Consider the following 12878-nt stretch of genomic DNA (forward strand, 5'->3'; position numbering starts at 1 on the left):
AAGTGTTGGGGGAAAGCTGTGGTGATTGGGATGGAACGAATGGGAAGAGGGACTCAGCACACTCGGCAATTGGAGGTCTTCAGGAACAGAGCAAGCACCTGTCAAGAGTGACACCAGAACCCCACAATCCCCCTGTTATTTGGGCTGCCTCTATCATTTTTTCATTTGAGCGCTGTCTCCATTTTTCATAATTTTTAAAACTTGTTGGACATTCCCTCCAACTGGAAGTACACCTTCCCACTTTGCAATCCATCCCTTTCCCACACGGTTTCCTCCTGCCGCTCTTGGGTGACTCCCGGCTGGCTGTGGGAGCCGGGGGGGCTCGGCTGCGGCTCCTGCCCGAGCCCTGGCGGAGTGAGGGGCGAGGGGTCGGGGCCCGGGCCCTGCCGGGGCCCTGCCGGAGCGGGCCGGGCACCAGGGGCCGCTGCCGGACCGGGAACGGGAGAGAGGAGACAGCGGGGCTGGTGTGAGGCTCTCGGGCAGGAAACCCCAGCTGCTGCCCACAGGGAGAAGGTTCCCGAGGCGGGGATGGGGTGGGCTCTGAGCTGACACCCAGATCAGTAAGAGAAGGTCTGCTGATTTCTATCAGTTACTGTTCACTTTCCAAGCCTTGGAAAGCAGGAGTGTGATCTTCTGGTGGTCTTTGCCAGTTCTACTTTTTTTTTTTAACCTTTTTCTTGAAGATCCATTATGAATGCTAGTCCCATTTTTCCAATTAGCTGTCCAGGCCTCTGAGTATTACATAGCTGTCACTTTAAATACTCGAGCACCTTTTCACACCTTTATGTTTTAGACTTTTCCTGTCCTCTTTAACACGAAATTTGAAGCATCCTTTAAGTGAATTTGAGAACTTAGTCATTGACAGAGTAAACTTGCCCCGTTTACTGGCCACCTCTGCTCTGAATTCTTAATCCTGAGCGCTTGAGTAGCTCAGCACGTGGCAATATCAAGTGCAATGTGACAAGGTTAACTCTTATTGCTCAATATTATGAGAAGATGCAATTTTGTACGAGCACCTTCTCAGGGGCTGGGAGCAAATCCTCCAGATTTATGTTGTTTTGCTTTGTTAGGTGTTTTTTTCTTAGGAAGAAATGTCCTGGATGTACTCCGGGTCTCTGAGAGCAGGATTTGGCATGGAAAGGAAAGACCTTTTGGTTTGACTGGTCTCTCACTGCAGAGCTATCTGCAAACTCTGTCATCCCTCTTGTTCCCTGCAAATGAAAGGCAGCATTTTGCAATTAATTCACTTTCAACTATACTTAATATGAATAATAACGATCTCATTAAGGGCTGACAAACCTGTCTATTTTAGAAACTTTATTTTAACATGGGATGATTTGAATTTCCATAGATAAATTAGGTGCTAGCCTTGAGTAAGTACAAATTTGTAGATAATTAAAATCAGGATTAGTGAGAGAAGAGGTGAAAAATGGGGGTCAGATGCAAACCATCACGGGTCAGGCCCTGTCAGTTTTGCTCTTGCATTTTTGTGCTGTTCAAAAAAAAGTTTTTGATTCTGCTGGTTAGAACAAGCTTCTAATAGTTTGGTGAACTGAGCTATTCATTTCTAAGCAGGGCCTTATCTCAGTGACAGTGATAAATTCTCTCACTTAACTAAAAGTTGCAGACTAAAAAGTTTAAATATATACTGAATGTCCTTCCAGCTTTATGGGAATGCTCCATGGACACCTAAAATACGTGCAAGAAGTTCAATTTAGTTTAGAGAAAAAAATAAAATAAAATAAAAATATATATATATAAATAGGGGATATATGGTTTGAAATTAATTTGATGTTTCCTTATGGATGATGCTTTAAATATTAATATCTGTTTCTTGTGCTCACTGACTATCTTATCTTTTGGCAGCCATTTTGTATGGGTGATAAAATGGGGATTCAGCTTAACATGCTTTGAAATGGAACTGTTATTCTTGGAATAAAGTAAAGTGCTTGAGGTAACATGCAAAATTCATGCAGCTTCATTGTTCAAGGAATGAGATAATCATTTATGAGAAGTGCAGGATTTAGAAGTTGTTTCAACCTCTGGCAGATTGCAGTGGTGCCCAGCTTGAGACCTTTCTGTGATATAGTTAAGGGTGAGTGCTGGAAAATGTAAGTTTGCACACCTCTGATTTGAGCAATAAAGGGCTTTATTTCTCTTTATATCTCACTGCTGGTGGACCACCATTCACACAAATCTATACGTTTTTAATGCACCATTATAATGTTACTGCTAACCTATAGGTATTAAATTTTTTAACAGACCTAATCCTTCTTATGGATTTTTTTTTTGTTTCATCAAAAACACCATGCAGAAGGGAAGTCTGGTGTAGGAGACTCTCCTGTAGCTTAATGTAGGGGGTTTGGAGGAGACATCAGAGCTTAGAAAAACTGTGTCTTGTGCTTTGAGTAACACAAGTTTTAAGCATTGCTGAAATTGAGCCTAATGTATCACTCTCTGCTGCTGGAGCAGCACTAACATAACCTGGAAGTAGCCTTTTAGCAGAGGCAGTACTGATAGAAGTTGAACCAGGTCACAAAATTTCCCAGAAGGTAAAACAGAGGGAGGGGTCTGATGACAAGCAACCTGCTTGTATTCTCTGTGTAGAAGTGAGGAATGCCTTCATTCCTTGGGGAGTCCTATGGACTAACACAGGCTTCAGCCCTTAGGGTTGGCTTAGGTGCATGGCTTTAGGACCTTGACTCTACACCAACTTGATATGCTTTGAATTCTCTATAATTACAGAGTCCACACACCACCAGTGACTCTTCTGGTAACAAGAGGTCAGTGAACTGAAGAGCCATCTTAAATTTTCATTTTTACTGTTTCCCTTTGTGTTAGGTATTCCAGAAGTGCAGAAAGGGGTTTGTTTTAAAGGCATGGTCTTGTTCCTCTGAAGACCTCAGGCAGACAGCTGGAATTTGGCTGTTTGCTGAGGTTTCTTTGGTTATTTTTAGAAATAGGACATCCATCTTCTGAGATACCGAGGCTTCATCCTGTAGCTTGAAGGGAGTGGGGGGCACAAAAGGTTCCAACAGAGGGTTCATGAACCCCTACAGGAGTGAAAAAATGTAACTGTTATCTTTCTTTGTTTCTGATATCCACAATTTTTATGGTAAAAAGGTAATTTCTGTTCTGTTTGAAGAGCTGAACCTTTGCTTTTGTTGTCACTTTAGAAACCCAAACAGTGAACGAACCAAAAATGACCCAACCAAGCTGCTGCATCTCCACTACTGCCCCCCAGTCTCCCCAATACCGAAACCTTAAAAATGGTAATGCATTTTGCCACTGTGGTAATTTGCAGGTTGAAGATAATTGGAATGGAAAGTGTGGGGGGAAAACCCCATCACCTGTAGAGCTTCTACAATTGCAATTAATTCATTTTCTTGTAGGAGAAAGTGAAAAGTTTCTCCCAAGATATAGGGGTGGTAAGGAAAAGTCAGTGCTCTACTGCATGTTTCCTAGATGTATCAGTGGCCTGGTTCCTCCCTCCTGCAATACTTCAAGATTTTATGTGGGTGAGAATCTTCCCCTACTGTCCTTCAGTTCCCAGTCCAGCAGAGTAATGTCTTCTGTAGCTGCCAAGCTTTCTGCCCCTCATCATTACTCGGCTGTTCAAAAGGAGGGAACTGTGGAGTGTTACTGAGTGGCAGTTGTGTGGATGTGAGCTGAATTCCACTCCTTCTATGAAAAATTCGGGAGCAGAAGCTGGTGAGTAGTAGCTGGCATATACTGAGGGACCTGCAGCTTGTCAGAGGCCCTTGAAAGGGGTACCTGGTCAGGGAAGAAGGAGACAAGCAGTTGAAGGTGGGCAGTTGCCATTATCACAGTGCTGTGTTTGAGGGTGACTTGTTCCATGTCTTGCCCCCCCTGAGGATGAGAAAGCTGCAGGGTTGGCAGGAAAGAATGGAAGAACTGCTCTTATGGAAATGGTGATTCAAAGAGGACATGCTTTTTAGAATGTATACTAATTCCCTCTGCTTCCCACTGATGTTCTGTAGAGGTACTCTCCAGAAGCTGGATTACTTCTGGATTAGCTGTGCATTTATGCCCTTGTGGTGACTTCAGTATTTACGACGTAGGTGGAAAATAACTAATTATGAATAGCTGTTTTATGTCATTAGAGTTACTGGAATCATATGTGGATATTGGCCTTTTAAGTGTAGCTGAAATGAAGCCAGGGTACAATCCCAGTAAATTAGGATACTTACTTTTCATCACTTGTCTGGAGTTTCCATGTATTGTGCTGTTTGCAGCGGTGTGAGAAAATGAGAGGTAGAAATTAAATATATTTCTCTGTGATGGTACAGTTTGCAGTAATTTCAGCACAGCCAAAGTTTCCTGCAAATAAAGAAGAAGTTGAGTCTTATGAATTTACTTATTTTATTTTAAAATTGCTCCTGTGGTTGTTCTAAGTGCTTGGAAAGCAAGATTAGAACATTATTAGAAACTTCTCCCTTGGGGCACATCTTTTATAGTATTACCACTGGGAAAAAGGTGATTGGGAGGGAAGCATTAATACTGAAACAGCAAGGTCAAGACATACTTTTCTAAGTAATACACCATTGAATGTACAACCTGGTGCCCCTTCACTGTCACAAAGAAATCCTTTGCAAGGCAGAGTGCCATTTATTTCCTAAGTGCCCTCTCATCTTCCTTACTTGTGCACTGGCAACATTTTTTCCCCTCTAATTTTTCTTAAGGTGTTAGGCATAAGAGTCTCCAGCTGAACCTATTCAAACGTGGGTGTTCTGGTGAACTGGGATCTACTTTTTGGCTTTTCAGCATTCTCTGAATGTGAGATTTCAGCTGTGAAAGTCTCTAATAGTCTGTAGGATTGAAGAGGAAAGTAGGAAGAGTAGGCTGTGGGGAGGAAAGGAGGTGGTGGGACCTATCCTTTGGTTCCTATGATTCTTTCTTCACTGGGTTTGGTCTTGTAACTTTTTTGACTGTTGGTGTTTTATTAAATCTGCAGAAAAGGTGACTGGGGTTCCACAGAGCTACTGTCATTTCCTATCTGTGGATATAAGGATTGGAATCTGTCTTCTCGCTCCAAGTGGTTTTTGTTCTGCATCCAAGGAAATCTTCTGTGGGATATGTGCTGGCTTGCAATAGACAGTGTGATCCTCATTCTTTGTTTTCCAGTAAAGCAGTGCTTTTTGGGATGAAAACCTTCCCTGCCAACCTATTTTTATTTAAATCTGTTTCTACATACTATCTTATTTTCTTTCATGAGGGTTGAAAACTCTTCTTAAAGAAATTTTTGATTATTTTGCTCATTTAGTTTACTGACCCCTCTGGCCCCAGTCTAGGTGCTGTACAGAAAGAGGTATGCTCTCATCAGGTTCTTTCAGGTTTTCTATCTATGAAGGAGTGTTTTTGCATGCCCTTTCCCTTGAAACTTCCTAAATACTGAGGTGGTAGAACAGATCAGCACCCCAGAAATCTCAAAATAGATGCAGAGTAGCTGGGAGAGCTCTGTGTTTTTTCCTTCCTCTCCTCAGTGAAAATGTTTGCTAGTTTTAATAACGAGCCCTGGATGTGCATCTTGAGATTTGCAGCATCTGGAGCACGGTGCAATGATTTCTGCTCTGTGAGAGGCATGCAAATAAGCAGCAGCTTAAAGTTGCTCCCTATCCCTGCTGGTATCTGTGTCGCTTCTGCACGCAGGCTGCCTCGTCAGCCCGTACAAATATCTGTCTCCTTGTGTTGGCCTGAGAGACACATTTTCACATTCCCTCAGCTTCCAAGGCAGAGGGATGGATTCTCTGAGGGGAAAGCCTTACATGGCTTCAGTGGTTGACTTCTTGAATTAAATGAGTATTTTCTAATTGGAGAAACTCAAGTGAGTCACGAAGCTACATATGATAGGGGAGGGAAGATTGGCACTGAAATGGTTTGTTTATTGCTCAAACCCATGGATAATATTCTTCATGGTACCAAGTTTTCACTCCCACTTCCCTGTCCTGTCCATCACTTTGTATATTGCCGAGGATAGCTCTAAATGGAGCAGCTGTGCCATCTGCCTCCAAGATTATTTCAGTCCTCACTGTTTTGGGATACATTTCATAAAGTGTATTGCACATGCAAACATTTAATTGAACAAATGGGAAGCCTCTCCAGTTAAGAAAGCTTTGCAAATGACAAGTAGTGTCCAATTTCCATTCTAATGGTTACTCTGGGGCTTTAAAATATGTGTGAATTCATCTAGCAGGGGCTGATGGTATATTGGAGGCAGATGGCTTGGTTCTGCAAAGAAGAAATATAAGTGGCTTTTACTATAAATCTTATTTTTTTTTTTTGGCAAAGGGTTGACACAATAAAGATGTGACTATTACTGAGAGTGCTCTTTAATAATCATACTACCTTATGTTTTCCCTCAAGAATATGCTTAACTGACTAGAAAAATCTATTCTGAATTTTTATGTTTAGCTACAACAAACAGTTTAGGAACACCCTTTTCTTTCTTTAAGAAAGACTGAAGAGTGGGCAGGTGATTAAATGAAAGGCAAACACCAGGCCTTACAGAAACACTGCAGACTCTGGAAAGGCGTTGGACCTTGTGAGAAATGCAGCCCAGCCACACTCAATGTCCTTGCCCACCCAAGGACCTTAAGACTAAGCATAGAGCCAACCTTCCCTCTAGATTCTCAGTATTTTTAAGGTAGTTAGGAGGTGGGAAATCAGAAAATATTTGAAATGTTTCTCTTAGGGCTGTGCTGGTGACCTTTTCTTTAAGCTTCAATGTCTTCTATGTTTTAATGCTCACGAAAGCTCAGCTGTGAAGCCGAGGATTTCTCAGTGGTTTGTCTGAGTGGGCAGAGACAAGAGTTGCTGAATGCAATGCAGATGAACATGCCTATAGCATGAGTAAAGGGGGAAGGCCTTGGGAATATTGATAGTGCTCGTCTGAAGTTGCATTTAATGAATGTATGGAAGTAGGGTGTCTAATGTAGGTTTAGCTGTAGTCTATGGCTTTGAGACACTTATGATACCTTAACGGGATAAAACATGAACAAGTATAAATTTGTCAGTAGATTTAGCTGCACAATAAGGACAGATCTTGCTAGCAGGAGCAGGAAGGGTGGGCATTCCAGGTTTGCATAACTGAGAATATCTGCATATTTGCCACAAATTTGGTCAAAGCTGTACAGTCATCGCATCTTTTCTTCTCCAGCTTTACTGAGATACACTTCCTCTCTGATATTTTCCCTCCAAAATAAACTCTTGTCATTTTGTTCCCTCCTACCTCAGGATCTGGATGTATGTATGGATTTTTGTTCTGGATTCTGGTGTTAGGATTATAAAGATGTTACTTGGATGGTTTTCTGAGCTCTCTATCTGGAAAATTGTGAACAACTGAGCTCTGGAGTTGATTTTAAATCTATCATAAAAATAAAATTAAATGGGAAGAGAGAACTAAATGTGCTACCTACCTTGGGGACCAGCACTTGACATTAAATACAAAAAAGGCTTGAATAAATCCTAAAAGTTGCAATAACTGTTGAGAAACCCACAACAACTACACACAGCTTCTGAATAATAATTATCTGGTGTAAAGTCTGGGCTTATATATTTGAATTTGTATACTAATGAATACTTTCATATGTCTTAAATATTAAAATATGCTTGTCATGGCTCCTTTTATAAGAACAGACTGGATTATTGAGTCTTCAAGTGGCATTTTTTCATTGTTACTTGAGACGAGTTTTACTAGAAAAGAAGACAGACACAATGAAACCTTGACAGACTCCTTAAATAGGGTAGTTTTGGCAGACACCAAACTAGTGCTCATAAGCCTTCTCAGTGATTCTTATTCTAACTGTAATAAGCAGGTATTGACTTTGTTGTAATCAGCATCAGGATTCATTGACCAGAGAGGTAAATAGTGGTGAGAGCAAAGCCAGGGTCAATACAATCCTCAAGGGTCTGTTAATCTCTGTAGACTGAAAAGAAAGTCAGTATTCGTGGTATTACGTGATTCCAGTGTAAAAATTTCTTTTATATGCATACAAAAAGGAAAAGAGGAAGGATAATCCAAAAATGTAATGTAGCTATTTCAATGGACCCTGTGTGTAGTGTTCAGGTCATAAAAGTTGATCATTTTACTAATAATATTCTACATGTAATTTTTTTGTATGGTGTAGCCTGAATTAGGATCACAAGCAAAGGATGGTTCTGAGACAGAGTGACAAGAAGATAACACTGACTAAGTGTTTTTTCTACCTGGTAGGCACAACCCTGCCAAGAGCTAAATATTGTCCTGTTAATGCAGCAGACTGTTGGAGTTGCTGTCATTGCTCACTGCAGAATAACTAAGTGCTTGCTGCTTCTCAGGCTCAAGAGGCACAGTTCTTACAGCAAGGCAGCATCTACCTAAAAGCTGGCTGGTAAACTCATCTCTGCAGACCAGGTCTGCTGGTCAGTCTTCCTAAACAATTACCTGACTTAACTGAGCCATGGTTTAGAGCAGTGCATGTTTTTTTTGTGTCATCTGGCTCTCCCTGCTTGTCCCTCCCATGGTCTCTGTTCAGTTCTTCTTCTCTGGTCCATCTCTTTCTCAGCTGGGGTAGATATCTTAGAAACTAACTTACTTGATAACTAATCTATAGTTTTGAATGCTATGCAGTTTGAAAACAGTGGTGAGCTTTTGGAGAACTTAATTTGGACACAATTTGTGATTGGTACAGTACAGCACTAATTTGGCACAAATGAACCATGGGGTCACAGTGATGCCAAATAAATGCTTATAAATGTCTGCAAAATGTGAAGTTTTGCCATTGTCCTAGGGAGGCCAGTGGTCTGAAGAGTGCTTCTGAGTTTCAGAAACAAAAGCAAAGCCATTTTGAAAGGCTCCTGTAGCATTTTCCTTGTTGCCTGTGTCTGAAATGGGATTTGCCACCCTGCCAGCCCTGCTGCTGTGGTTCATGAGTCACACTTCCTGATGTGCTCTCTGAGAGAATACTGTCAGCTCCTAGACAGCTAGGTAAAGATGCCTTCTCACTAAAACAAAATTGGATGTTCCTGATTCATGATTTGTTATTTCTCTAGTATGGCTATAACAGCTTAAAGTTTCACTCATTCACTTGGGGAGTAGAAATAAAGTTGTGTGACTTGGGAACCTGCTCAAACACATTGAATAATAGACAGGGAAGAGTAAAAGTGAACAAGCTCACAGGCAAACCCTTAGGGTGAATTTCCTTAATATAAATTATTCAGTGAGTAATTTGCAAAAAGCAAAGATATTTGTAGAGAATGGATTTGGTTTGTGAATGACTCAACAAAGTGAAAATAGATTTGGAAACACTGGGCCATTTACTCACAAAAAGTAACTGGGCTGACTCTTGTCTCTCTTAGGATAGTCTGCAAGTTTAAAAATTCACATGTTTTTAGAAATACATAAAACTCTTCTTTTTGCACTTAGTTCCATCTACTTATCTACCCATCAGTCTACAGACACAAGCTCTTTTTGCATAAAAAAATTTAATTCAATTCTTAAATAGGAAATAACTCTTAAATAACAATATAATTTAAGTGATGGAGATATAAATTCTTTGCATATGCTGTATTCAGATATATGCATACATACAGCAAAAAATATTGACTTTTTCTATATAATATACTTATAAACGCATTCTATAAAATACATTTTTAAAAGTACCTGTCAATAATAAGAAAGGAAATACTATCTTTTCCATTGTTAATAATCCTGGCAGTTCAGATAGACTTTCTGGTGGTATAACATCCTAGAAAGGCATGTTTTGAAAAGTGAAATTAGCTTCAAGTGTGGCTCTTATTTGGTGTTATTTCAGGTTTATCATGGTACAGGTTGGAATTTGGTCAATAAAACTAGTTTAATATGGTGGTCCTGTGGTTCTAGCTATTGTAAGCTTTGGCAGCTCCTGCTGTCCTTTTTATTCCATCTCATCGTGTCTCCAGCTACCCATTTTACTTCAAGAGAGAATTTCTATCTAGAAAAACTTGTTTTGTTTGCTCTTTAAATGTTAAAGCAATATTTTTGTGCAAAAGCTTACAAATTTCACAAAATGTGAGCCAGACTACCGAGAGGTAGTTTTCCTTGATTGTCTACAAGTTAATTTCCTTCTCTGAATGGTCATCTCTGAACTTCAAGGTAGTTTTTCTGCATGGGTGATTATTTTCAATCCAGCCTTCTTATCAGAAGTTGGGTAGATCTCAGACTTTTTTGTCTCTTCAGTGCTGTCCCATCCCAGAGATTTTCCTGAAATGAAACATTGCATCCAATATTGAGAAGCACAAAGAAAGAGGACACTGCTATTTATCTAGATGTATGTTAGAAACAACTGTAGCTAGGAAAAAAACATGAAACAATTGAGAATTTTCTGCCTGGAATTAATAGAGCTGAAAAACTGGAGCTGCATAATTGTGACTAACTGTATTAAACCTTGGGTTTCAAACAGTTTTGTTGAAAAGAGGAAGAGAAGGAATGATGTTTCTACAAAATATTGAGGGTGGTTTTTTTTGTTTGTTTTGTTTTATTTTTTTAAAGAAAAATTTTAAACAAAATTTTTTTTTGTTTTCATGTAGCTCATTAAAGTAGTTTCCTGACACTCTGTAGTCATTAGGATTATATCCCAAAATGAGGAAAAAAAATGGAAAATCTGACACATTGTGTCTACTATCATGTTAGGGTTTCTATTGTCTGACATCATTATTTAATAATAATGATAACCTCTGTTACAATTTCTACAGAAATTTGGCAATTCCTCTTTCCTGAGCTAGAATTGTATTTTAGGCAAGGAAAACTTGAGCATAATAGTGATCTGCTGAAACACCCACTTTTAGAGAATTCCAACATTAGGAGGTAGATATATTACTGACAAGAAAATATTTAAATAGAAAATGTTTAAAAGAATTTGATAGAAAATATTTAAAAAGCCTTATGCTATTAACACTGAATGGATGTTCAATTTCCAGGCTCACAGCAATGGAGCTAAAGTATGTTGTACCAGCATGACTGTGTGGGTTGGACATGTGGCACTGGACTAACAAATTGATGTGCTGAGCTCAGTGTTAGTCAGCTTAGCCCTGTGGATTCCTCACATTTGCTTTTAAAGTATGTACTATCCATTTTATGTAAAAAGCACATGTGCACTTCCAATGTATGGCACAATCAGAGGACAGTAGAATAAATGTTGCCCATATTTTATTAGGGTTTGCAGTTTACTGATAGCACATAGATCAACTCTCTCAACTCTTCTGTCTGCTGCTTTGGAATGCCCATATCTTTTCTTTCAAATTACAGCTAGAAGTTGGTAACAGTTTCCCATTACTTCCCTTTGCTGGAAACTCACCTACTCCTGTTCTTTGTGATACAAATTCAGCAGCTGTAGATATCTCCCTGCCTGTCTCTGGTCCCTTGTTTTAACTTTGGAAACAATGTAAGAACTTTTTTTTTTTTTTTTTTCCTGTATGAAAGCCAGAAATAACTTTATTCTGTTAATGTCTCTTGGAAGAATGGATTTCCCTCACTTTCAAGTTTCCTTAAGGGACTGAGGGCAAGCTAAGGGTATTGTAAGTCTTGTAAGAGCCCTGTTGTCTGAATTCAGCTTTGTTGTACTTTGGTGGCAGCAGGCAGTACCAAAGTGGGTAAGATGTGTTGCCTACATTGCAGTCTGTGTTTATAGTGTGTTAAATCTAATTCTACATCCTTTAGCCATATAAACCTCCTGTTCTGCCTGTAGGCTAAAATATTATCCAAGTCTTTATTTTTTTTTTTAGGTTATCCACATCAGAGGCTGATCAGAATTTTGCCCTTGCTAGCTTGTCTTTGAGGCTTCCTCCTGTGCCCTTCACAGTGAGAAAAGCAGTGTAAATTTGTGCTTGTCCTGAGGCAGCATTCACCTGGGTATCCCTCTCTGCTTCTGATCCAAGATCTTGGAGTAAGAAGTCTTCATTAGGCCTTTGAGGTTGGAGAAGGTTTTTCACTGCAGAACTCTTGCATTGTTCAATCAAACAAAGTGGTCAGAAGTAAGAAAAAAAAAAAGCTTAGTTAAGGTTGAAAGGTAATCCTTGTTTCTATGGAGTTTTGATTATACCTCGTGTCTGTTCTTCATAGATACTGAGCACTCCAAATACTGTTGGCAAATGATGTAACTTCCAATGCTGTCTGATCAGAAAGCTTTTGAATATTGGCCCTGTAAACACATGGAAACTCAGTAAAAAGATTGTTTGCACAGTCTCTCACGTGGACATTGCCAAATGATGGGGCTAAATTAAAATAACTGGCAGCTGCATGCAGGGCTGTTTCCTCATCATAAACATATGGACAATGTTCCCAGAGAAGAGTAGAATAGAGTTTGTCAGGGTTTGAGACGACCTTGCTTTCCACTTGGGAAAATGGATCTGGTTGGGCTTCTCTGCCCCTCTTCTACTTTGTTCCCACTTGCCTCAGAGAGTTAAGCTGAGGGGACCAGAGAATTGGTGTGTCATGACTTGTTGCTGTCTTGGTGTGACTGTAGGAGGTGAAGGAGATAAGATCCCCTGCAAAGCTCCTCCTGCAATTCCTGTGCACTGCTGTCCGCTCTCTGTCTCTCTGCACCTGGCTCTTGCAAGCACTAAATATTTGTGACAGACTGGTGAACAGCCACAAGAGTAACCTGTGGCCAGAGACTGGAAACTAAACTCCTGCCCTGGGGCTTCTGCTCATACAAGATTGGAACTGGAGGAATAACAGCAGAGAATCCAGGCTCTTGTGTGTCCCCCACCCCTCAACTTATGCATTGTCTCCAAAAGACTGAAAAGGGATTTCTGGGGCCTTGTCTGAAACATGATTTCCCTCCTGTCCATTACCCAGGTACTGCTATTATAAGTGTATCAATTTTCATCTTTCTTTCTTT

General features: G+C 40.1%; 1 protein-coding gene across 50 annotated transcripts in view; it reads left to right on the forward strand.

Moving 5' to 3' along the window:
- Nucleotides 1–12878, forward strand: part of ZPLD1 (zona pellucida like domain containing 1) — a 98607-nt gene that overhangs the window by 27700 nt on the left and 58029 nt on the right. For 8 of the 50 annotated variants that reach the window (XM_086883188.1, XM_086883189.1, XM_086883177.1 and 5 more), the window contains exon 1: nt 365–570. The exons of 34 other annotated variants lie outside the window; for them this stretch is intronic. The gene's annotated coding sequence lies outside the window, so the exon portion shown is untranslated. Of the gene's footprint in view, nt 1–364; nt 571–12500; nt 12836–12878 lie in introns of those variants that run through there. 8 more of the 50 variants (XM_086883192.1, XM_086883163.1, XM_086883190.1 and 5 more) reach the window with 6 other exon arrangements.

The sequence above is a fragment of the Cyanistes caeruleus genome, chromosome 3 (genome assembly GCF_971803275.1).
Source record: "Cyanistes caeruleus chromosome 3, bCyaCae1.hap1.1, whole genome shotgun sequence".
Taxonomy (NCBI): domain Eukaryota; kingdom Metazoa; phylum Chordata; class Aves; order Passeriformes; family Paridae; genus Cyanistes; species Cyanistes caeruleus.